This window comes from Felis catus, chromosome A2 (assembly GCF_018350175.1).
Source record: "Felis catus isolate Fca126 chromosome A2, F.catus_Fca126_mat1.0, whole genome shotgun sequence".
Classification (NCBI taxonomy): Eukaryota; Metazoa; Chordata; class Mammalia; order Carnivora; family Felidae; genus Felis; species Felis catus.
In genome coordinates, this window is record NC_058369.1 from 118465897 (window position 1) to 118492680 (window position 26784).

At 46.7% G+C, this 26784-nt stretch overlaps 1 long non-coding RNA gene across 2 annotated transcripts in view; it reads right to left on the reverse strand.

Moving 5' to 3' along the window:
* Positions 1-26784, reverse strand: part of LOC111559517 — a 59643-nt gene that overhangs the window by 24036 nt on the left and 8823 nt on the right. The window contains exons 1-3 of one of the 2 annotated variants that reach the window (XR_006594302.1): positions 20567-22761; positions 19784-19949; positions 18945-19055 (exon numbers count right to left, since the gene is read on the reverse strand). This is a non-coding gene — a long non-coding RNA (uncharacterized LOC111559517). Of the gene's footprint in view, positions 1-18944; positions 19056-19783; positions 22762-26784 lie in introns of those variants that run through there. The other variant, XR_006594301.1, reaches the window with a different exon arrangement.

Below are 26784 nucleotides of genomic sequence, written 5' to 3' on the forward strand. Positions count from 1 at the left end.
ATATCTCATAAACCCAGCTCCAGCCAAGGCGCTCACAGACACAATGGCTGAATTTATGAGGCACACGTCAGCAGGGGGCAGGGCTGGCTAGGGGGGACAGATTAAGGGGCGCCTCGCTTCTATGTTACCAGGTCAAATTAAGTGCTGGCCAGGTGTCCCTACAACACACTCCCCACTAATAAACGGGGGTCTTGTGTGAAAAATGGTCCCAAGACCTTGAATCAACTTTCATCGTAGACAGCAATCTCATCAAGGGTGTGAATCTGCCAAAATATCAAGACGGTCTCAGCAAGAACTCGGGTTCAATCTAGCTTTAATGGCCAGCACCTTTCGAGGTTAGGCAGCAAACACGGCGGGGGCTGGATGTTTTCTTTGCCTGAGACTCCGCTTAGAATTTTATCACAAAGGCCAAAGCCCCAAGGGCGTAACTGCAGGTGTGTGTCTAGCATGAGGATGAGTTAGCTTGGGGACAGGGAGACCCAGGCTCAAGTCTCAAGTTTCCTACCTTCGCTTTGTGGCCTAGGCAAATCTCTCTCTTCTCTGTCACACAGGCTGATATTTCCCACCCCTTTGCACTGGTGAGGATCGAATGCGATGGCGTATATATAGTCGTTCGCTTGCAGTAAATGCTCAATAGGTGTAGACACTAGCAGTGTTAGGTGTGAAAAGGAGCGCGTTGTATGACAGTTGGGCTTTTTCCAAGCAGTTTCTATGGAAGAAGATCAGATCAGAGTGAGTTGAAGTCACAGGATCATTTCCAGGCCCTCATTGGCTCTCAGGAGGACACCCCTCTGTGATTCCATCTCCTCTGGCAGCTGCCTCCCTTAATAGACTCGTCCCCTCCCCATTCAGGCCCTGGTGCTCCTGCTAAGGCTCTCAGCTGTGCGTCAGCTGGGCCAGCGACTTCTAGAGCTGGCTGTCTCCACAGAGCCTTACGAGATGAAGCTCCGTTTCCTGGCTCTGTCTCCATTCAAGGCCATTGCCGGATAAAAAGTACAATCACTGAATCCACGGTGGCCTGGCACGGAGCGCTATCTGTGCACACGGTACGGATAGCCATGACGCGTACCTGGCATTCTCCTGGGGACAGCAGGCAGCCAAGGCCTAGACACTTTCCCTAGGAAAGCCCTGGACATGTTAATAACTTGGAAGGAGAAAAGCCTCAGAGGAAGGTGCACATGATAAATGGTTTATTACATCAAGGACCCATTAGAAAAATTAATTAGAAGGTAAAAGAGAATGGAAGAAAGAGATGTGGCAGCTCCCTCTGGCCCAGTCACTTTCTCTCGGATCCAAGAAGCTGTGGGATGTGATTTAACATGATACATTAAGGCGTCACTTGGGTTCATACGTCGCCGTGCAACTCAGCGGCGGTGTGCCGGGTGGTGTGAGGTTACCTGCGGCAAACACGCATCTTTGTACTAGAATAAGGCGGAACCTACTGTGCCCATGAAGGACTGGGGGGCTTCCCCCGCTCCCTCCTGGAGATGCGGCCTGATGCCGCTAGGTGGGCCGGCCAAGGGGAGAGAAGTCCCTGTGTGAGCTGACCCTGCTTCTTAGCTCACCTCTTGCAAAGGATCGTGCTGCAAATAAAATGCCTCGGAAGCATTGTTCTGCAAAGTGGCTTTCGTCCCTTGTCCGCATGGGAAAAATAAACTGTGGAGTCCGAGCACAGCTCTGGTTACCCTCCTGTCTAAGGAGAGGGCTTTCGTGGTTTCCTCAGCCTGACTGGTTGCCTGCTTTGGACCACACTTTCTGGAACCTTCTCAGTTCTGGACTTCACAGAGCAGGGGTGTGTGCCTTCGGGGAGAACAGCGGGACATATTCGAACCCACTTTCTAAATATATTGCAGAAGAACTGACAAAGGTGACGTCTTCCAGAATGCAATTTAGAAAGAAGTCAGCGGAACCTTCCCATGCCTTCTTTGCCCTGTCTCTCATGGCGTTGCGCACAACGTCTCACATGCCACAAGTAGATCAAAAGCACGGAGAAGCAGAATCAGGCCGCCGATTTCTGGAACCACTACGTGACGGTTGTTGGAGTCGATCTGCAGAAGGAAGAAAGCGTTTCCGTGCATATGTTTTACGGGAGATTCGAAGATACTCAGGCGTTGGGGCCAAACGGACCTGATTTCAAATCCAAACTCTGCAACTTTCTACCCCGTGACCTTGGGCAAGACACGTTTCTTTGCTGGGCCTCCATGTCGTCATTTCTAACTCGGAGAAAGTAACTCTAGTGTCATGTGGCTGCTGTTCAGATGAAATGAAACGCTGTGACTGACTGGCCTTCAATGGAAGGTGTTCCGTGCACGTGAGCTCCTCTTTCCCCGCCTTTCTGCTTTAAATCTGTTTCCATGCTGCACGCAATTAAAAGTTTACGATGTTCTAAAAGTGATTTTCCAATTTAGGGGCAGTAAATTGTAAGTCGCTGCTATTTTCCTGAAATGACATTCTTTAGATTAGAGTCTGCTGGGTTTCTTTTCAATTGCATTAAATTCTATCCACTGCATTTCTAATAAGACACCAGCGTGTCTGCGAAGGATGCAAGATGGCTGATTCTGACTATGAAAGCGACCTACGGGAATATTAACACCCCAGACCATCGTCCACTCGCTTGTCCCCAATGGGGACGTCGCCAGCGAACGTGTCAGGCGCCTTTGAATGTGACACCACTGTGCTCATTGATTCTATTTGCCCGGCCTTGTACAATCTTTCAGAGACACTGAAATGAGCGCATTTTCGTGAAATTGTGATGGGAGGTACTGATGTGCTCTTCGTGGCTCCCAAGTGGGAGTTGCTCTCTTACTAAGACCATTAGTGTCTGCCCCAGCAAGGCCAACGTCACCATCCCACATACTAGGGTCCTGTCCACAGACGGGGAGGAAGAAAGCTGGCTCGTGAAGGTCTGCTCCATAAAAAAGACTTGTTTGCTTTAGACTGGTCAGGAAGAGCCAGTCGAGGGCTGGAGCCCAGGGGGTGGGGAAGAGCCTTGTCCTCCTGACACCCATACCCTGCTGATGATCCCCGCCCGGCCGAATGTCCCTCACCTCTGAAAACTAGCTGTCTGGCCAAAGACTTTTCTGGGCTACATCTTTGTTAGATGGTAAAGCTTTCTATCCCGCGTAAAAGCCAATTACTGTAGGGAAGGCAAATAAGCCCCGAGCACCTGTTTAATTTAGATTCTTTTCCCAAATACTCTAATTAACCCCGAGGAAGCCTGCTTTGAACAACTGACTTCCTTTGCACAGCTGTCAGATCCTTCCACCTGAAATCCTCACGCCCTCTGAAGCCCCCCCCCCCCCCCACCGCCAAGTGTCCTTCTTTTCAGGGTCTGAAGGTGGCACAGGGCCCACCATGCCCACTTAGGGGTACAAAAGACAAGTAAGCACAAGCTTCCTTAGGCCTGAAGCAACCCAACCGCTCAGCATGTCAGGCCAAAGCAGAGAGGAAAAGAGGGAGAACAGCCCAGCTGAGGGCCTAGAAACACACCCTCGGGCTACAGGGGTGCAGCTTCCAAGCCACACATGGGGGTGCCAGGTTATCTCATGGGCCTGCTGGTGCCTTCTGGAAAGCTGGTCTCTGTGGGTGAGGAGGTTTCCCCCACGTCTTTTCTGCCCCCTGAGGCCGGGTGCAGGTGCTGGATAGCAGGAAGAGGGCAGCTCCGAGGCCACCAACTGTGGCACGGGGAGCCACCCCAGCCCGCCTGCTCCACAGTCAGCCATCCCTGGACTGGCTGGGCCCAGCTGCGGGGAAGGGTCGGGCCAGAAATAGGAAAGAGGGCGCAGAGCAGATGAACTCAGAGGGAAGGAGACCCTGAGAGCTCGTGCAAAATCCCTCAGGCAGGAAAAAAGGCAAAAATGAAAGAAAGCACATTCAGGCAGTGCTTGCACAGGAACAAAGTCGGTTCTCTGATGCCCTGCAGGTTTCAGGGACTTTGAATGCACCGACAGGGAGGGATGGGGTGAAAGGCTGAACCCCATAAAGGGCAAACGTGTTCTCACGGAGGCCTGAAGGCTTTCTCTGAGAGGAGGTGCCCTTGCCCAAGGGAGGGGGCAGGCTTCAACGGGGGGGATGGGCAGAAATGTTTCCTCCTCGGAGCAGAACCGGCTCCAGGTGGTCGTGGCTTGGCTAGCCGTGGGATGCTTCTGGATGTCTGCCTGCGCGTCCTGCATAGAGTTCGGAATGTGTGTGAACAGTTGTGCAAAATTCTCCCTTTTGCTGGCCCAAAGCGAGGAAATGTTTAGGACGAACTTCCTAATAGTAGAAAGGGCTTTTATTCAGAAGCCAGTAGAACTTACAAATGACCAAGAGCAGAGCAGGCTTAAGTCATGTGGTTGAATGGAAAGAACTGGGGTTTTAGAGTCAGATTAGACTGAGTTCAAGGATACCCCCCAGCATAGGGTGGGAACTTGGGTACACCATTCAGCTTCACTGGGCCTCCATTTCCTCATCTGCACCAAGTAAGAATACCTCTTCTCTTAAGAGTGGCTGGGATATGGAGTCACGACACCCGGGGGCCTTTATAAAATACCGATGTCCAGACATTCCGATTTCATCAGTCTGGGGTGTGGCCTGGGCAGCAAGATTTTAAAGGCCCCATCAAGTGACTCAGATGTGCCGTCAAGTTTGGGAATCACTAGCCTAGAAAGTACTAAGTGATCAGCAAATGTTTGCCCTCTCCAGGACCAGCTACATAATCTGTGGCGCCCGCTGTTTGGAAATTTTTCATAATTTCAAGATGGCGAGAGTAGAGCATTAAATCAAGCCCAACCCTTGTTTTCTGCCTTCTGCTCACTTCCAGGGGGATGATTCCCCACACTAAATTATAAAGGTAAAGAAGTCACGTGATGGGCAAAGGGAACGAGAGATGAGGCGATCCAAGGTAGTTGTGGGGGAGTCTCTTGCTAGCAGGGTTGACAGGATATTTTCTTCAAGAGCCTGGGACCTGTACAGAAGGAAGCACCCTGGTTGTGGGGTCCTGAGGACGATACTGAGAAGGCTTTCTACAAACCTAAGTGGAGAGCTCATTTCCACCTCCTCACCAGTCCACATCAGCTCGTACGTGTCCATCCATGGCAACACGAGACATCACGGCACCAGAGCAGGGATTCAAAGCAGGAGGAGTGTTCGCGTGGGAGATCATTTCTGTGATATCAAGACACTTATAGGAAAGACCTTATATTTCTGTGATATCAAGACCTTATAGGAAAGGCAGTGCAGCGATGAAAAGAAATTTCGCAAGAAGGATGGGACACACTGCATCTCTAGACAGAAGCCAGGCAAAAATGATGTCGTGGAAAATTAAACCCTTTGGACCAGCCATCCAGCATGCCCTTTGGGTGGCATCACTCATTTTGGGGTGCTGATGCTGGCTTCCCCTCCTCAGCCTTTTCAAGGGTACCCGAGACTCCATTAGGGACCCTTGATGCTTTAATGCTGTTTTACTAGAACAGGGAGGCGGCAAGGAGGGAAGGGAAGCAAAGGGGGAAGAAAGGCTGGTGTGTGTGATCTCCTCCTTGGAAAACTCCCCCTGGATCCTGGGGCCGATTCTTCCCCCAGCCCTGGGACGCAGTGATTTAGTGAAAGGCACTTGTGGCAACAAGTCACAGGCTCTGTGAAAACATCAGAAATGGGCTAATCCTGCAGAGAATTTACAGCCGTCTGGTCCCCACTCCACTGTCTGGTCTGGGTCCTTAGGCAGGTTCACACAAAAGGTTCAGTGATTTCCACTCAGCCAACAGAAACTCAGAGCATCTGTGCCTGGGCCCAGCCGGTGGCCTGAGCCCGATGCGAGGCTGTCAATCGCAGAGGCAGAGGAAACAGTTTGGGGAACGTTGATGAAAAAACAATGAGGGGCAATGAAAAATCTGGGGATTCTTCCCAGGTTCAAAACGGGAAGAGGAAAATGCGTGGCTCTGAGGACGCTCTGTGGACATTTCATCGGCCATGAGGACACTCAGCTTGGACACTGAGGGATTCTGCCCTCCGGGCCTCTGGCTTTCATCTTACCGCTTTGGGATTCGGAAGAGAACAAAGCAAACTTTTTCCAGCCCCTGCCCCTGGTCCCAGGCTTTATGCTCAGCTAGTTGTTCACCCCGGTGAGGGTCGGTCCTGCTTTTATTAAAAAAAAAAAAAAAGTGGGGATAATCAGAAGGTTGGTCCATGAGTTAAACGAGATGATGCATCTATCTCAGCACTTCCTGAGAGCATAGAGAGAGGGCTCAGTAAATGCGAGCTCTTTAGGTATCTAAGTATCATCCTCACAGAGAACCCGGAAGGGCAGGACTGTTATTCTCCCCACTTGAAAATGAGAAAAGTAGGGGCGCCGGGGTGGCGCAGTCGGTCGAGCGTCCGACTTCGGCCAGGTCACGATCTCGCGGTCCGCGAGTTCGAGCCCCGTGTCGGGCTCTGGGCTGATGGCTCGGAGCCTGGAGCCAGGTCGTGATCTCGCGGTCCGTGAGTTCGAGCCCCGCGTCGGGCTCTGGGCTGATGGCTCAGAGCCTGGAGCCTGTTTCCGATTCTGTGTCTCCCTCCCTCTCTGCCCCTCCCCCGTTCATGCTCTGTCTCTCTCTGTCCCAAAAATAGATAAGCGTTGAAAAAAAAAAAAAAGAAAATGAGAAAAGTATGACTTAAGAGAGGTTAAATAACTTGGGGTGCCTGGCGGGGGGGAGGGCTCAGTTGGTTAAGCATCCGACTCTTGATTTTGGCTCAGGTCATGATCTCACAGTGCTTGGGTTCGAGCCCGTGTGGGGCTACTGTGCAGAGCCTGCTTGAGATTCTCTCTCTCTCTCCCACCTTGTCTCCCTCTCTCTCTGCCCACCCCCCCTACCCTATCTCTCTCTCTTTCTCAAAATAAATAAAATTTAAAGAAAGAGAGAGGGGGGGGGGTTAAATAACTTAAATCAGTCAGTGGAAGTTCCAAGATCAGATCCCAGGTACATCTGAGCCTTGGGGACACCAAAGACCTCCACGAGCACAGGGGTCCACCAACTATGATTTCCACCCGAGGCTCACCCTACCCGGGTCTGAGGTCGTATGTGTCAACTTGAAGATCTAAGAAATCTCAAGGCTAGACAGAAGAAGGTAGATGGAATAAAAAGGAAGGAGGAAAAATACCTGAGACGGATGATCTCACTAATCGGCAAATTTAAAAAGAAATAGGAAAAGAAAGGGACAATTTTGCTCTCTGTGGCAGCAGTGGGGGCCACGGTGATCAGATGGCGGTGGGCATGGCCAGTTCGAGGAGTGGCCTTCGGCGGGATTTCCAGGATGGTTGCTGGACTCTGATGCCAGATCTGAGCTGGCCGGCCGGCCTGGAGAAGCTTTCTCAGTTCCAGCAAAGGCAGGCCCCGAATTCTATCCTTGGCCTGGGCGCAAAGTCAACGGACCCTGGGCCGAGGGGCCACGTGCAGGCTTCCATGCTGGGCTCTGAATCCTCGCAGGCCAGGAAAGGAGAGAGGGAAAGACATTTCAAGTGGGCGGGCACAGCACTGAGCTGTGTGCTCTAGGCCGGGATGGCGGCCACTGCCGAAGGGGCTGGGCCGCGCGCGGCACAGTGGCTCGAAGAATGATGGAGTGGCCTTTAATTGTTTATACTCCGCAACCTGGGTAGTGTTGGCAACAAAGCAAGAATGGAGAGGCTGCTGGCAGCCGAGTGACAGGCTGGAGAGGAAGCCTCCACCCACCTAAATGGTTAAATGGCCAGTTTGCCAAGGCCACTGAGCAAAGTGTTACCTCACCACGGGGCAGATTAAAATATGCATTTTCTCCTAATTGAGCATAGTGAAATCAGCCGGCGGTCCTGTCACAAGTGCAGGAATGAATTGTCACAGCACGAAACACGCTCCTCGACAGAGCATCTATTATATGGGGGGAAAAAAGCCACATAAACTTCCCTCACGTTGGAATTTCAACGGATTTGAAATTTGTCCAGGGGGCTTGGAGAAGCCTATGTGAAATGGTCACCCAGCCATCCTAATCTTCTAGAACGGCAGCTCATGTTCGAGTGATAGCATCTGGGGCCTATAGCATACCAACATGGCAAGGTCTAGTTTGCAAATTGGGCAAGACAGCTAAAAACTCTTCGTACTGATTGTCTTTAAAAAAAAAATGTTTTATATACTTATATGGTTAAGTATATATTAGGGCAAATGTATATAAGGCAAGTCCTATTTTTCCACCGCTTCCCATTACAAAATTAAAAAGTGTGTCCTTATAAGAGAACAGAAAGTCCCATGACGGAATAAGTCCATTCTATCCACAAATCTGGTATAGTACTGGACAGAGCCGCTTAGAGCAAAGACCAGCGTGAATCTCTCCCTTACACAGACCCCTGGGGGATGCTAGTGACACGCTGGCATGAAAGCTTTCGCATCAGGCTTATTTCTGAGCCACCACTGCCTGGTGTTAGTTACGAGACATGTCAAGCTAAGTTGATGTCAACACTCTGGAACAGACAGAACCTATGTTCTCCGTTTTTAACGTCACAGTCCTTGATATTTTTAGCACATCGCTAGTACGTTTTGGTTTAAATAGCCCTCATTTCAGGGGCGCCTGAGCGGCTCAGTTAAGCGACCGACTTCAGCTCAGGTCATGATCTCGCAGTCCGTGAGTTCGAGGCCCGCGTCGGGCTCTGTGCCCACAGCTCAGAGCCTGGAGCCTGCTTCAGGTTCTGTGTCTCCCTCTCTCTCCGCCCCTCCCCTGCCCATGCTCTGTCTCTCTCTGTCTCAAAAATAAATAAAGACATTAAAACAAATGAAAAATAAATAAATAAATATCCCCCATTTCAGATTGTTTACAGACGCTTCACCATCCTGATCTCCTTCAACGTCTCTCTTCCACGGAGGCATCCAAGTGAACTCAACAAGAGGGCCCTTGTGGCCCAAGACCGCATTTCAAATAGGTAGCAAACACCCCTGTGATTGGCACCTGCTGAGCTCAAGGCTACCTGAAACCCGCTATTGTTTTCACGTTGCGTCTCAGTAATGGATTCTGTGTACCTAAATGCAGGACTTTGCATTTATTTTTATTAGCTTCCTTGTTATGGTTTGAACTATGTTTTATCCCATTGAGGACATTTTGAATCCTGAGTGTGTCATCAATAAACTAACTGTTTCTCCCACTGGGAGGCTATATCTATGGACTGGATAAGCATTTCTTCTTTGCGTTCAACCAAGTCAACGAGAAAATATTCACCGGGTTCGAGCACAGAGCCTGTGACATCTTCTAGAAACTTCTCCATGCCTGTCAGAATTCTCTGGATTCACCATGTCAGCCATTTGCTGGAACCTCTTTCTAGAATATAAGCTTCTTGGAGTCAGGGACTGTGGCCACTCAGTAAATACTAGTGAGTTAATGCAGTGGAAAAATTTTGAGTTCTGTTTATTCTTTTATTAAGAAGGACAATCAGGGTGGCTGGCTGGCTCTGTTGGTAGAACATGCGATTCGTGATCTCAGGGTCATGAGTTCAGGCCCCACTCTGGGCATAGAGCTTACTTTAAAAAAAAATGTAGAAGGGAAGCTATACATTAGCCTAAGACTTAGCATGATTACAGGTGACCATATAGAAAATCTTGTATTTAGGATCCTAATACAATGTGTGACATAGAAAACGTAGCCCATATGTAGAAATGCAAATACAGTATCTTTTCCTGGAGACACAATGGACTATAATGACTTCTTCTTTGGTTCTAAGAAGTGATTGGAGATAAAAATAGACTAATTAGCCTTAATTAACACATTTGCTTATTCTTCTTCCCTGCTGGTGACATTAGCTTCTGTTCAGTCTTCGGTAGCAACACACACATCTTGTTGGTGAAGCCTAAAGTCAGAGGCAGGAGATGTGGGTAAAGAACCTGACATCCACTGACCCACTCAAGGTCCTCGGGAGGTTGCCTGTGGCCTTGAAGGTTCCAGTTATAAAGAGTCTGGCAATTGGGTTGCCTGAAGTCGGCAGACGGGGGAAGCCAGCAGCGAGGGTGGGCCGCATGGGTCCCTCGGCCTGGAGTCTTCTTGTCCCTGGCTGCTGCAACCCTAATCCAATGTTACCTGATTTCCAGATACTTCTTCTTTGCCCTGCCCTGTAGTGAAATACCAGTGTAGTACTGGGAGACTGACCGCAGTAACAGAGACAGAAAAAATTAGCAACGACGGACATTAATTGGCTGCTGACAGCGTGTATGTGCATTATCATAGTTGATCCTCACAAGAGCCTAGGCTCTACCTCTAATGAATGTTGAGTTATTGTCCCCTTCGTGGAGGGGGAAATTGAAGCTTAGGGTGTGGGGGTCACTTGGCCGAAATCATGAAGCCGAGAGGTAGCAGCCTGACTCCAGAGGGCTTGCGCCTGACCGCTAGGCCACAGTGCCTTCCTTGTCATTCTACACTGGGTGCCGTTTGGTTAAATTTAATCCCACAAGTAATACCTGAGTTCCCATCACATGTAGACACTATGTGAGGTGGCATCGACATTTCCGGTCAAAAGGCAAAATTCCCAGCTGGTGGATCTTGCAGCCCCCGGAACTAGGCTTTGCTGTGGTAACAACCTCAAAACCAAAGCTGGCTGACCAAAACCAAAGCTGGTTTCTCAGTCACGCTACATGTCCAAGGCGGATCAACTAGGGTCTCTGCTCACTATGATCACTCGAGGACACGGGCTAACGAGGCAGCTCCCACCTCGAACACTGAGGTCTCCCAGGAGAGGAGAAGAGACAAACATGGAGGGCTCATGCCAGGCTCATCCCAGAAGGGACACACATTCCTCCCACTCCCTACACATCATCTAGGACACATCGATGGCTCCACATACTCAAAGAGGGACTCGGTAATCTGATCCCATGACGATGACCACCGCAAGGAGACGAAGACTAGCTGCCTCACAAGGCAGAATGTGGTACGTCGTAAGCTGCGTGCCATAGGTCAGAAGGGCCTGGAAAATGATTCCCTTGTGGGATCAGGAAAGGCTTCGTGGAAGCAGGATGGGCTTTACAAGGTAAGTGAGACCATGGTAGGCAAAGATCGGGGTGCGGTGGGGTGAGGACCTAGGTGGAGATAAGAGTAAGAGTAGAGGCTCAAAGTGCGGAAGGGGTGGTCACTGAAGGAATAATAATACCTTCTAGAGCACAGAGTGCAGGTGGTGCATAACAAGGGCAAAGTGGGAAGGCTGGACTGAGGCTGCGTTGAGAAATCTGTTGTCAATTTGGTGGCCCATGGAAAGCCCTGGAAGGGGCAGCTGTGACACGATCAGAGCCATGCTGGAAAGCCCTGGAAGGGGCAGCTGTGACACGATCAGAGCCATGCTTTAGAAAGTTTCTTCAGACAGCAGTGGCACAGAGGGGAGTTTGAAGTTACGGCCTCAGGGGCAGGGAAGAGGCTGTTGTATTCCCTCAGATGAGAGAGGAGAAGGGCCAGGGGGAGGGGCCAATGAGAATGGAAAGTAAAGGAAGGGTGGAAATAAAACCCCCCAGAACCACAGACTCAGACAGGCGATCAGGCTAAATAATCAAATGTAATCAGGAGGGTTGGGAAAGGGAGGGAGGGAGGGAGGGAGGGAGGGAGGGAGGGAGGGAGGGAGAGGGAGAAGGGAGGAAAATGCCCTGATTTCAAGCCTGCGTAAGTTCTTGGATGACATCAGTGGCCTTTCTTGAGAAGCCACAAGTGGCATCTAGCAAGGTCAAATCAAGTCGTACTTCTATGAAAAAACAGATGCCCCAGGCACCGTAGATATCGTACTAGGCAAGAGCTTGTTGCTAAATCTATCAAATATTCTCCTCTCCCAAGAACATTTGAATTAAGTCACTACCTCCTAAGTGTGCCGTAGGATTTGTGTGCTAACCCTTACACACTGGCACTGACCACGGAAAAATCTGTGACAACCTGTAGCTGGTGTGAAAATACGCTTCGTGTCTTCTTTAGACTTAGCAGCATACATATTTTATGAAAAGATTTTTAAAAACATCAAGGAGAGCCCGTGTGTCGGCGTGTTCATTCTATATGCATGAACGAGAATTCGATTCAGGAAACCTGAGACAGGTTATAGGGGATTTCTGCAGAGTCAGCAAGGTGTTACACACCGATCACTATCATGAAGTCCAAGGCCTAATTAACCCTACTTAGATGGAAGCACAATCAAAATCCACCGAGGCTATTTTAACTCGAGGTAATTTTAACTTCAATCCAGTCTTGCACACATCAGAGCAGCTCGGTGAATACCCCCATCTAATCTGCCTCGCACAGCAGGTGTATCTGTGAAGGCTTAGAATCTGCTTTCCAGTGAATATAAAGCTTTGGTTTTATAATGAATCATATGCATCAGTAAACTTACTTTAATGTTTTCGCGTTGTTGTCTTACAATTAGATCAGGAATGCCAGACAGTTTAGTAAACAGGAAAATGCAACGCCTGGAAATAGGATTCAGCTTTTTGTTGGGATTTTTTTTTTTTTTTCACGTATTTGGAAAGCATATTGATTCCATAAGGAAGGAGCAGGATCTTGGAACTTGAGTCCTAGACGCCACATAAGGTCTTGCTACTCGGGTGTGGTCTGTGGCCCAGCAGCAACAGCATGACCTGGGGCTTGTTAGAAATGCACCTTCTCAGGCTCCACCTCAGCCCTACTGAATCAGAAGCAGCATTTTAACAAGATGGTGGGGGGAAGCTGTGTGCTCGCCTGAAGTCTGAGAAGCACTGACGTAAGGGACCTAACACAGTGGACTGAAGACATTTAAGTGACACATGACCTGCAACGAGCCAGAATCTACATCAGTTTCAGCCAAACCTCTGGATTTCTGTAAATCCCAGAGCATTCAGCTCAAATCATTACGGCTTTGCTCTCTTTGCACTGGAATTTCTTTGACAAGATTATCGCTATCTGATACCTGCTCTCCCGGCGGATTGAGAAGATGCAATTCGTTTCAGAAGGTTGACAATTTTTTCCACGAATACACATTTTGTCTCCTTAGTTCCATTGTAGGCTCTTTGAAAGCGAGGCCAGTTTAGTCTTCCTAGACTAGTTTTCTAGACTAGAAGATCCTTCTAGTATTCTGCTAGAGTCCTTCTATTTTAAAGTGGTTGGAGGTTGTCTAGCCTACTTAGCACTTCTCAGCCTTATAAAAAGAAGTTTGTTTATTTACTTGTTTGGTTATTTATTCAGAGAGTGAGAGAGGAAGGGGCAGAGAGATAAGGAGAGAGCCGAAGTAGGCTCCATACTCAGCACAGAGCCCAACGTGGGGCTTGATCCCACGCCCATGAGATCATGACCTGAGCTGAAATCAAGAATCAGACGCTTAAGCAACCGAGCCACCCAGGTGCCCCAGCACTCCTCAGCCTTTTGAAACGTATGCTCCTTTTTGAAAACTGTGGCGGTTCCATGTCCTAATGTTCAGTGAAAAAAAGTAAAGTCCAAAAGAGTATTTGGAGTATGCTACCTTTCATGTAAAAAGAGAGAATATAGGAAAATACCCAGCCATGTACTCATTTGCACAAAGGAAATGCAGAGAGGGTTAGCCAGAAACGAAGGGTATGGGCTACTACCCACAGCAGGTGAGTGGACAGGAGTGGAGAGAAGAGGAAAACAGAAGAGAGGAGGAAGGGCGGAGGAAAGAGCCATCCTTCTATGAGTACATCTTATGTACAGTTTGACTTACGCGTCAAAGTAATGCTTCACATATCCCAAATAAATAAATAATTCAAAGCAATCAGGGTGTGTGTTGGGGGGGGGCAAATGGAATACAATACTAAAACTAAATCTAGCTCTATTGCGAATGAACAACTACATTAAAGGGATGGGGAAGAAAATAACTAAACAACCGTGGAAAACAGTGTCCTGACTGGCTACTGGAAGGCTAAAGACAAGCAGCATAAATGCTGTGACCTGGTTAGCAAACATGTTTCTCACAGGACTATCAGCTAGCAAGTCTGGAACTAATCTATGTAGATAATAGAACTAATAAATAGGTAAATTCATCTTAGAATTCGAGAGCAGCAGTTTCCACCATAGAAGAAAGATGTTACAAGTAAGAAAAGGGATACGTATAAAATGATCCCTGTGATAATTAGTTTTAAATCATATTCATATCTATCTATCTATATATATTTTTCTGTCTCTCTTTATATGTATATGTATATACACACACATATATGTGTATATATATGTATATACATATGCATGTGTGTATATATGTATATACATATATGTGTGTATATACATATATATATATGAAGGCCTAAAGGCATTACCACCCAGGAGCAATGAACACACCTACAACATAGCTATCTGGGTATCTACACAGCACTGGCCAATAAAAAGAATCACAGCTTTTGGAGAAGTGGCCAATTCTGAGCCAGGACATGGAGAATACAAGATGAGTCTGGAACATCTTCTAATGCCAGAAAACAAGAAAATGCCCCCCAAAAGATGAGAACCTGTTCAAAAAGACAGCAATGAACCTGGAAGCACCAAAGCTGAAACAATCTAGCAAGAAAAGATAGTATAGATTCTAACCTAAAATAAAGTAAATGTCCATAAATGATAGATAGATATATAGATAGATAGGCAGACAGATAGACAGACAGATAGATAGACAGATAGATAGACAGACAGACAGCCAGACAGATAGATAGATAGATAGATAGATAAGTAAACACCAAAAACAGATAAACAATTGTAATCAAATGCCTATAACATAAAGATTGCCATGGTAACCATTGTTAAGAGTACAGGGTTTTCTGGCGTTAAGTACATTTACATCGTTGTACAACCATCACCACCACCATCTCCAGATCTCTTTGCATCTTGCAAAACTGAAACTCTGCACCCATTCAACAATGATGTCTCGTTCTCCTCTGGCAACCACCATTCTACCTTTGTGTCCATGAACTTGACCACTCACATTTTGACGGCTGGGTCTTTCACACGAGGGGCATCGTAGAGCGCTTGTCCTTTTGTGACTGGCTCATTTCACTCAACATAGGGGCCTCAGGATTCATCCATGACACAGCAGGTGTCAGAATTTCCTTCCTGTTAAGGCCATTGTCTGGACACCACATTTTGTTCATCCATTTATCCGTCAGTGGACACTTTGTGGCTTCCGTCCCTTGGCTATTGTGAATAATGCTAAGAACATGTGACATCCCGCTTTTATATTTACACATTCTTCACTCAATTGTCAGAGTCCTACAGCATCTCTGGAAAATCAGTATTATTATTACTTTCTTGCTTATCAGATGAGGACAAAGGGGCTCAGAGTATCATGGTCACTACGTGGCAGAGCAGGGTTTTTGAATGCAGGTGTAACAAACCAACAGTCCCTGAATTCAGTTCCACTGATTAAACATGGGAAACCTCATATATCTTTCATTTGCTTTTGAAAAAGGAATACTGGCTAGAAGAATATCCTCCCTGGGAATTTACTGGATAATAGAGAGAGATTAAACTGTCCTAGGTTTTCAAAATAATGAGAGTACTACCATTCTGGGTTTCCAAAACAATTTGAATCACTTTTAGGGGTCCAGAGTTAATTTAGCTCTTTTTCCCCGTGAAATGTTCTTTTGTCTTCTGGAAGCTCCTGAAGCCTGGAATGAGAAGGTGAGGAGGGCGACGCATCCCCCAAAGTGATGGATTCTAATGAGGATTCTCTGTCTGTCCTGTTATATTCCCTCCTTCCCTTAGAGACCAGGGGATCTGACCCCTGCAGGGACCTGGCCGGACTGGGGGTTGAGGGGAGAGTGACAGGGAGTCTTGAGTTTGGGTGCAGTCAACGAGGACAACACTGTTTTCTGGGGCAAATGGTACCCAGAACCACCCCCACTGTGCCTGGCCCTCAGGAAAAGCTGTCCCTTGCCCTGCTGAAAGGCGCCAAAACATTAGCTGCCTGTAATTTTGACATGGCAGATATTTAATAAGGAACAAATTAGCACTTGGGTCTTTTTTTCCTGAGACAATCCAATTTCTATGCCAGGCACCAACTTCTATATTTCAAAATGCATTTTTGAAGGTTAATTAGAGAAGCGGCAGAGATAGTGGTTTCCAAGAGGGATTTTTCTGGTTCCTTCTAGGTCTACGGACGGCAGAAAAAATAACTTTCCGACACTGTAAATTGAGTATGTGAAGCTGTGAGAATAAACCCATCTCATTAGTCATCATGTCAATTATAGTATCTAAGGAACAATTTTGTAGCAATAGCATATTTATTTGATGTTGTGAAAGCTACCTGGACCCACTGTTAGGATTGTATTTGCTCTTAATGCTCCGAGTACCTCTTTAACAAAATGGCACTCCATAAAAATTTAGTGTGTTCCTACCGTAATTAAATGGCCCTAGTCATTTTTGCATTTATGATATAAACTGTAATGGCTGTAAAACCCCGCAATTAACTTTCCTTGCGCCAACATTTCATACTTGAGAAATTCTCATTACAAATTTCATTACTGATTCACTTATCTGTAATTTGTCCTATGTAACCTAAAGAATATTAACAAATTTAGAGTCACTTTTGCTCTATTAAAAACTAAATATAAAAGTCTTTCACCTAGCAAGTCAGTCTTGATATTTCAACGGGCCCCGAAATGGTTCAAGTGCGGTGGTGAGGACGGGAAGGGGAAGAGATCATCTGTCTGGAAAAAGGGGAGCGAATGTGGCGGGAAATCAGTGGGTGTCATTGAGCTCACCCGCCTTCTCAGCGAGAGGCACAAAGGCTCTTGGGCAAGGCCAGGGGAGCAGGGGACAGCGCATGTGGAGAAGTGACAGGGGAAGTCAATGGAGGCCCGGGGTTTCCTAGGCCGGGGCCTGAGGCTTCTCTCACTTTTGCTTCCAGTCTCTTTCCCCTGTGCTCCTCTCGCTCTTGGGGGTCAGGGCTGGCTGGAGCCACCCTTGCACGGTTGTACCTGGCTTTTCTGCTTTGGTAGGAAGTCTCCCCGGAGGAATTTGGTCGTTACCAATGGCAACGTGGAAAAAGAGTTCAACGGGAGAGGGGAAAGCGAGCGTCCCCGACTGGAGAATACTTACATTGCAATTTGCCTTCTCCCCTGGCACAGATCGCCTTGTGGTGAAATTTGGAGAAAATTTCTGCCTCTTCTAAACCCCCTCCCCCACTCTTTAAGGCAGAAACAAACATACACCCACATTTAAGCGCAAGTCATCTGACCTGGTGTCATGAGACCTGAATTCTAGTCTTCACTCTGTCCCGACCTTACAGGGTGACTGGGGCAGGTTTTGTAACCTGTCTGGGCCCCAGCTACTGCACTGGGAAAGGAAGGGGCTTCTAGAATGGTCACTGAGAACACAGGGGACACCGAGAACATAGGGAACATAGGAAGCTACCGAACAGTTCATTTCCTAGTAGATAAAACCAAGGGCCTCTCTTCATGCGACCAAAGCCACCTTAGCCCCTGGGTTCCCGTAACAACGATCTCCACGAGGAAGAGCCTGAGTAAATATTTTCCCCCAATAACACCCTATCTCAGCATTTCCCTGCCTTCCATAACTGCATTCATTTTATTCTAGTTTGTAATTAACTTTTACACAATTAAATCGGAGATAGAAAATTACTGTCCCAACATAAATAATCCTGCTGCTGGATGCGGCAGTGTTAACACAATCAACAATACGATTCATAAATGAAAGAAATGTTGTCATACTTATTACTTCTGTGTGCTCCATCTTTTATAGAATATTACAGTGTAAATTGAAATTTTATATGATTTAATAAACCTCAAAAAGATATTATGGCCAAGTAACCACATAACTGTAACAAATTGTCCTCCTCCCTCATTACAGAGCTTTCTCCTCACACGGGGCTCAGCCTCATTATCAGAGCGGTGTCTTTGACAACCCGGAGCCCATTAAAAACACCTTGAAGAAAGGATGCCCCACGCCGTGGCGCTTCAAAATCTATACCGGGCTGCAACCCTTAAGGATGGCGTGACAAAATCAGGAAGCAGTTCCTTCATTTTTCATCCCAGGGAATCAAGCAACAGACGGGTTATCTGGGCCCCGAAGCCAGCCACCCACCCCCACACATCTAAGTGACCCACGCCAAGTTCCGCATCGCCACAAAGACTCTCAAGTCAAATAATCGAAACGGCAGTGGAGGAGGGGGGGGGGGGTACTGCCCCTCCAAACCTTTAGCTGCTTTTATAGGGTTACTGGTGTAGGTTTCAAGTTGCTTTGTTTTCAGGGCACCGGAGCTCCCATTTGCCACCGATAGCCATTTTTCAAAGGTTTCTGGCTCACCCAGGAATTCATTAGGGTAGTAGCGAGAAGAAAGGGTGGAGAGAATAGACCTGCAGTGGAAGTCCAACCCCACCCCGCGCTCTCTCCCGCCTCACCCGCGCTCCCTTGTTTTCCAGTTTGGAAGGAGCAAGCCAGGGGTGTATGTGAGCACCGTCTAATCAGATGCAGCGGTTTTCTCAGAGCCTGGTGCGATTTCTGTAGCTTCCAGCAGTGTGTGGGACACACTCGCGCTGAAGAATTTAATGACTTGTTTTACTGCCGCCTGCCATCAATATTTATCTATATTAACTGAAGAAAGGCATTACTCGAAATGGCGTTTCACACCTCTGAGCATTATACAGTAATTCTAAAGTCGTAAGTTGTACCAAATTCTACGGGCAAACTGAGAGATACGGTATGAATGGAAATAGTCCAGCTCGAAGTTTTTAAACTTGAATTGTCTGCAGCAATCTGGAAAGCCAAAGTCAAGATGATTGGAGTTGTTATGGCTGGGAGTCTCTGGGTAAAAAGAAACGGAAACAATCGTTCCTTTGCTTGTTTTTGTTTTGTTTTGTTTTGTTTATCCCTTGAATTATCAAGAGCCCTCTGAAAGTATATATAATAGAAAAGAGAAGCTCAGACAAAGCAATGAGCCGACGTAGAGGAGTACCTGGCTTATTTCTGCCTTAATCACTCAGGCAAGCAGGCTGAATTATCCCTTCCGTGTTTCCACTTACCTTCCTCTGGTGGTCAGTTTTCTCGCCCTTGGTTTCCCCTTGCCAGAGAGTTGTCTCTGAGCCCGTTTTATCACGTAAACACTTCCTGGTTTGCATCTCTTCAACGCACTTCTGGAAAAAGTACCCCACTTACTGGATGGAGGGTTTGTGCCCCTGCTTATGGCCGCCCCGCACCCCCACTAGCACGCAAGCGCCTTGAGGGCAGAGACAAGCCGTTCTGTCTCTAGCATAGATACGTGGCAGGGGCCACTTTCCATTTGCAGAGTGAATTACCCGCCCCAGAAGATCGTGAGCTTAAGGCACTGCGGGAATTCTAGTATCTGCACAGACCACGTCATTTTGAGCTTTAAAAGCACCCTTTAAATATCCTAGGCTTGAGCTTTACTGAAAGGCCAGCGTTCTCAAGGGTGAAAAGGCTGAGGGAGATCAGTTGGGCCAACCCTTCACCTTACCGAGGAGAGAACTTAGCCCCAGAGGGATTAAGAGACTCACTCATCCAAGGTCGTTCAGAGCTTTGCAGCAGCATAAGTAGCTCCAGAACCTGGGCTGCTGGCTGCTGGCTCTTTCTCAGACGCTGTGTTCTATCTCCAAAAATAAGTTCTCCCGCCAATGGCTTCTAGGATAGCTTGACTTTCGCATTCTGGTCTAAAATGCACTTCCTATAATTTTCCCGTCTTTAGAAATTATGTTTATGGGACATCGGGGCAGGAGAATTAGTCCTCAATTCATAATAGGTAAGGTTTACAGTTTTAATAACGAAAGTAGAACTTCAGGGAAACTTCACAACTGCCCTATCAGCCCCCCACACTTAGGTTTTATGTTAATCCAGGATTACTCACCCAGTGACTTTACACACTTTGGAAGAAGCGCAAGACTTGGAAATAGAAATAGCGAACAGAAGGACACATGTGCAGCGGGAGTCTGATTCCCAGCCTTTCTGGAGTTGTAAAAGCCTGCTGTTATTTGGTGGCTTCTGTGAAACAGGACTGACACATTGCTTATTTCCTTTAAAAAAAAAATATGAAGTAGAATTAATTTATTTTCATTTTAAGGCTTGGAAGCACTCCTGGAATTAACCAGAGATACCCTGGAGAATGAGCTGTAGGGATGAGAATCACTGAATGAGAAGCTGAAAATCAGGAGGTAAGACCGCGTATGTATCAATCCACATTCAGGCACGACATTGAGCATGACTTATAAAGTCATTTGTGTCCTTTAAATAAATAGATAGTGATAGATTTTCAAAAAGGGTTGAGGGAGGGGAAAAAGCTATTCAGGAAACGCTGGTGTAATCCTGCCGTTTTCAGAAAAAAAAGGGAAGTCGTGGGTCTAATTTCGTGCCATGCCAGGCATTAGTACTCAGAGTAAATAAAATTGCCTACTAAAATAAGATATCTTTTCTCTGAATGTCATCTGTTTATCCACTCTTCTAAGTAAAATTAAGAGCAAAGGTAAAGAAAACCGTGGCTCATCATATGGGGCAGAAGCTTTGGGAAAAAAAGGAAATATGTAAAGCTTTCTCTCAACATCAAATCAATATCTCATTTTCTTAGTGATTAATTCAAAATGAGCATCCAGCTCCTGATGTTTTAACTGATATATGATCCCAATCTTTTATTTACTCTCTATATTTCCAAGGCGGGATCATTTTAGTGGCAGCTGGTCGTTGCATTGATAACTCCCTGATTTAGGTCAGCGGAACACGTGCAGATGATAAAAACAGTTTTAGGTATCTCGAAATCACGATACGGAAATATTTTCTTCATTCTTTCAGGCTAGCAAGCGACGACAGGTATTCAGAGCATCGGACTGTCAACACAGTGAGTTCTGCTGTCGCCTGCATCATAATCTGTTTCTTAGTAACACTTGGTCTGAGCAGCCGTAATAGAATTAATTATACTTCATTTTGCTGCCTTTAACAGTATTGACCAAATTTAAGAACAAATGAGAAGTGCTTATCAAGCTTGAAGAAAATAATCCATCAGTGGCACAATTTAAATTCTCTGCAGTTCTCTTATTAATCAAAGTAACACTTACTATCCTATCTCCACTTCCCATTAACAGTCATTAAGCCCTGCTGCTGATTGAAGCAATTTCTTTAGGGATCTCAACCTCATTTTTAAGAGAACCTTCTTTAGTGGAAAACAATATCATATAAACGCAGCAACTTAAGAGAGAGGGAGAAGGTTCTTCAATCATGTTCTGACCTTGATAGTTTTCAATGGTGTGAGTTCAAAAAAGTACCCAACTGTGATTCTGGAAACTTCAAGAGTGGATGGGCTGTCCTTGCCTCAGCACCTGAAGGAGGCACGACTCGAACAGGCAAGGCTTGGACTTGGCTCAAACCGCTTGCCAGCCTCTCTGGAGCACTATGGCCCTTGTTCTAGTCTTTCGCTCACAGTGTCTGATGCTTCTCAGAAAAACGGAATACCCCAAGAAGGGCTTACCAGTCATACCTCTGTTTTGAGTTGTCGTTCTGAGTAGGCGCGTGGTAGAGAGGTAAGACCAAGGAGTGTGGGGCTGGAAGACTTGGGTTTGAGGCAACACTCATACTTCTAAACCAGGGGATCTTGAACAACTTATCCAGTCTTTCTGTCTCCATTTTCCTCTGAAATGGAAATAAGGGTACCGTCGGCTCCACATTGTGCACAGCACACAAGAAAATGGATGTGAAAGTCTTTTGAAATTGTCAAATGCTATACAAATGTTAACTCATCAAGCCCTAGAAGTCATGGACGGTGTTTCGTTCAGTTCTGTCCCCAGGCTCTCGCCCAAGGCTGAGACACAGTAGGGGCCCAATAGGTGTTGAAGTAATGCTAAGGAAGCCCTATTTCTAAACGTGAGGATAATGTAATAAAGCCGCATCATGTAATTTTTCAAAAATACCTGCAATGGTGTGGAGTGGAAGGGGCCATGGAGGTACAAAGCAGGGCTCTAGGGCACTGAGAAGAAAACCGAAACACTACGAGAATCCAGGGAATTTGGAGGGCCACGCCCTGCTCCTGAGATGTTCCCAGAGGCCAGAAGAGAGTAGACTTTGGCAGGGAGTGCACTGCCTTTCCTTGAAAGAGATGAAGGGCACCTTCCACCGCTTAATCTCTGGTAAGACATTCAGTGTATGATTCCCGGCTCGAAGAAATGAAATGCGGAGCTGAATTTTTGGATCACAAGAGTTCTCTGATCAGTGTGACTGAGGAAGCGGTGACCTTAAGAGGAAAATGCCCAGGGAATGTTGGTGACTGGTACGGGAAAGCCTGCCGGTTAGGTCATGCTAGGCAAGATGGAAGAGGGGGAACCGTTTCCTCACCAGGTGCCCAGTGCATTCCGCGCCTGGAGGTTGGACGTCACAGCGATTGACAGCACAGCTTGGGGAACTTACTAGGCTGGTAAGAGTCAAGTCTGCAAGTTGAATGCAAAGCAATCGCATATCAGGATGTGGTCTGGACTCGGGCATAGGCTCTGGGCCTGCATCGTAGCTGTTCTACTAGCATTTTGTGTCCAGACATCTAATAATACTCTGGAGTCTCACCTCCTCGCATGCCTAACCCCTTGGACACCAGTGTTTCCTTTCGGTTATTCATTGTCATTCACCATAATCCTAATGTTCATAAAAGCCAAATACGGCATGGCACTGGTTATAAAATTTCAAGGCAGTAAAAACACTCAGTATTCATCCCGCTCAATCTTATCCATGAGGAAACAGACTCCGGTCCAGTGCTGTGCCTGAGGCCACCCAGCTGGGCACAGTTGGCCATCTTGAGCCCATTCAGAAGCGACCTCACTCCTCTGCGCAGCCTTCTGAGATCTGCTACGAAGCTCTTCTCTTTCCCCCAGAGGAGGCCGAATACCTTTGAAGGAGACCCACAGAGACCTCTCAGGAAGGATTTCAGCATGCCTGTCGGATTCTTATGTCTCCGTTTTAAACACAGAACCCTTTTGCTTTGGGCTGGCTCAAAGAGAAAGATTTCAGAGATGGGACAGGTGAGGCAAATCCATCATTTTCGCTTAATGGTCAAAGTCCCAGGACAGATCAATCAAGACCTGGATCTGAATTTGCTTGGCCAGCATAGACGTGAAGACGCCTTTCAATAGGCTATTGGGCCTGATGTATAAAGAGAATCATACAATCGATGTAGATGGGGAACAACCTCAAATTCTGATGACCACTGACATCTCCGGCCGCAGACCAGGCCCCCCTCTTGAGATGTTCCCGGAGGCCAGAAGAGAGGAGACTTCGGCAGGGAGTGAATTGCCTTTCCTTGACGAGATGGAGGGCACTATCCACCACTTAATCTCTGATAGACGTTCAGTGTATGATTCCCATCTCGAAGAAATGAAACGCTGAGCTGAATTTTTGGATCAATGGAATACCTACTCCTGTTAAAGCACTTAAAAAGGAAAACATCTACAAAACGTCCCATTAGGCTGACAAATTTATAACACTATGAAAAGCGTGCCAGCAGTTTCAAAGCCGAACAGAGCGTTGTGTTTAAAGAGTATGAATGGATTTGAGTTCAGCCATATTTCATCCACGCGAACAAGTTTAGCTATCACATCTCTTCCCAATATTTCCCACATTTACTTTTAACTAGGCATATGTACGCCATGACAGAATATGGACATCATCTTAAAAAATAAGTTGTAAAATGAATGATATTAAATGGACTTTCACAGCGTGAAGACATGGAAATATATTCTCATCTTGATGTGCGGGGCTGTACAGACATAAATGCCATTAGCATTAATGGTAATTATGTGCGTAAATCCCCATGCTCTGGGTGAGAATATGCCCCTTAGTTTGCAAGTACAATGACGGGCTCATTTTTGAGATTAGAAACAGCTGAGGCTTCCCCCCCCCCCCCCCCGCCCCACTCCTCACCCCCTAACTGGGAGACATATACAGAGTGGCTCAGAGCATAAAGTCTGATCGGCCCCTTTCACGAAACACGCGATTCAAGCACTTTAAAATTCTTTCGCCTCGGCAAAGCGTAGGAAAAAAGTCTCTACCTGCAGTCTGAGTTTCCCAGTAATTTACGCTACAGCATTCGTAGTTTCTTGTCACCTGCCCGGGGTGGTTACCCTACCAGAGATCTGCACGCTCGCAACGAATTCATTCTATTAGGGGCTGATAACTACCGAGAATAATAGTTTTCAGTCGACCCAGAAAGGACCGCGTAGCTACGATGAAAATTTGTGGAAAGCACGCAAATTTGGTATCCTGTTTACCAAGGCCAGTGCTCTAATCTCATTGAAACAGGCAGGCAGGTGACAGTGCCAGGGAAAAGAATCCCGTCTTCCCTTTATAAGCCTTACGTTAACAAGGCAACATGACCCAAGTATTCGGTTAGGCCTCACGTCACACAGTAGGAAAACAAAAAAGTCCTCTTTGCCCAAAAGTCAGGAGACATTTCACACAGAGGGCCGACTGTTTTATAACTTCACAAACACTCCATCAGGGGAAGATGGGACGAAGAGACACATGTAATTAAAATATACTAAAAGAAACAAGCCATTGCGGCTTTCAATTACCATGGAACGAAGAAGCAACCATATTATTTCTACAAACTATTTTCACTTAGCACAGTTCAGATGGAATTATTGCCATGACCTTTTAAAAATGTGAAAGAGTGAATCAATACCCTTTCAGAGGCAAGATTACAGGACCAGAATTGGCCGTGCTCTAATAGTATTTCTGCATCAGAAGGCAGTTGAAACCTAATTATCGTCAATCACATACAAGGTAGTGCCACGTACTGATGAGCCCAGGCAGACAGCAGCGTGCACGGGAGGGTCTGTGAATGAGGGTCTTCGACAGGGAGGAGCACGTGTGCTGAAGGGGCCGGGGCATCCGGGAAGCCCGAGGCCAGTGGAGTAAGGCTTACAGGTGACTTATAGGGACTGTCACTCATTTACAATAACTAACACCGGCCTGTCAGAAACAGCCACCTGTAAATGATGTATGAGTGGCTGGCAGCCTGCCATCCCCCCATAGACCTTGCAGCCAAGAATCACATTTTATTGTCGAGGTCATCGGAATGCTTACTTGGATACATGCCATATATTATTAAAAAATAACAAACAGCCAATCAGCAACGCTTCTTAAGGCTCAAGGGCAAAATAGCCAACCTGCTTACAGAAAATGGGAAAGCAACATCCAAGCTCCGTTTTAGCAGGTGATTTTTTTTTTAATTGCTTCTCTCCACATAGAAAGAAACAACACTGTGGAGAGGCCTGAGGCAAGTGATACAATGTCAGATGGAGAGAATATATTCGGATATTCACTTTTCCTGGGCTGTTTTATCCATGATGCCAGCACCAAAAATAAACTTCCCTTCATCAACAACGACAGCCCCAACTGCTACGCTATGTGCTGGTGATAAGCTTCCAGGCGGTGAAAGCCACAGAAACCAGTTAGCAAGGCAAGGAGATAAGGATGTCTGGTTTGATTTTTCTATTCAATTCCATCTTTTTGGAATCTGCCAGAGAGTACCAAAATGACCCTGCGTCCCACGACAAAATTTTTCTTTGCAACCAATCGTTTCATATACTATCAGAAGGCCATATACTGTTTTTAATTTGATTCAATAGCCGAGGTATGGGTAGAAGTTTCAACAATGTTTCAACATAAGAAACGTATAACATTATCAAATGTTAGAGATACTGGGGCGCCTGGGTGATTCAGTCAGTTAAGCCTCTGACTCTTGATTTGGGCTCAGGTCACGATCTCACGGTCTGTGAGTTCGAGCCCCCCCCCCCCCCCCCCCCCCGTGGGCTCTGTGCTGACAGTGTGGAGCCTGCCTGGGCTTCTCTGTCTCCCTCTCTCTCTGCCCCACTTGATCTCTCTCTCTCAAAAATAAACTTTAAAAAGATGTTAGAGACAGTAAGCCATTAAGAAGAATTTGACAACTCCTGGCAACTTTCAAGCCAAAGAATCTATTCTGCAGCCATACAATTTCAAATGTTGTCCCATCTAGCTTAGCGTTCAAAATCTCGGTGATAATCGGCTTGCCCCGTCTTGCTCCACAAGCTTCACTTACTCGCACAGAAATGAAGGATTCGGCATATTTGTTAACATTATATAGTAATTGGACAGCGTTTTGTTCAATGCTCTTAATGTTCCTCGAATAAAAACATTAAAAATGCACTAAAAAAAAAAAAAAACAACTAGGAATACTCATTACACACGAGCAATAGTTTTTAATTTAGAAAAAGAGTCTAATTGAAATTACATTTGTTATGTAGAGACTGCCAATAATTATCTTGGCTTTAAATATGCAAACACAAAGATTTCTTTTTGAATTGATGACTCTTTTCAGAAGGGGCTGCCACTAGTTGAATTCAGTGATCCGGGGACTGGGCTGTGAAAACAGGTCGTCCCCAGGTGGACCGGATAGCCTTCCAGAGCTGCCACGGTAGAACACGTGCCAATGTAGCGACCGGGCGGTTCCACGAGATTCCGGCCCTAGGAGTATGTCACCATGCTTGTCCCAGTCACTCCGCTACAACCACAGAATTCCCGAATGGGCAAATCCGCTTCCCGCAGACCGGTGATATGCCACCATTTTAGCCGCCAGCCTCTTATCACAGAAAATGAGAGAACAAGGGGCATTTGGCGAGACTAAAGAGGAAGTTAAAATCCTGCCCTGGCTAGGACTTGAGCGATTTTGAAAAGCCGACCACCATGGCTAAAAGCAGTGACTTGTGGGTAAGGAGGGACTCCTACGGGATTCCGTAACTCACTTGTTGGGCTCAAAAACAGCATGCAAGAGCCTCTCTCTTAAAGAGCTCACGGCCAAAGACAACCCTCACACCTCTTCTTTATGACATATCCTGTTATCAC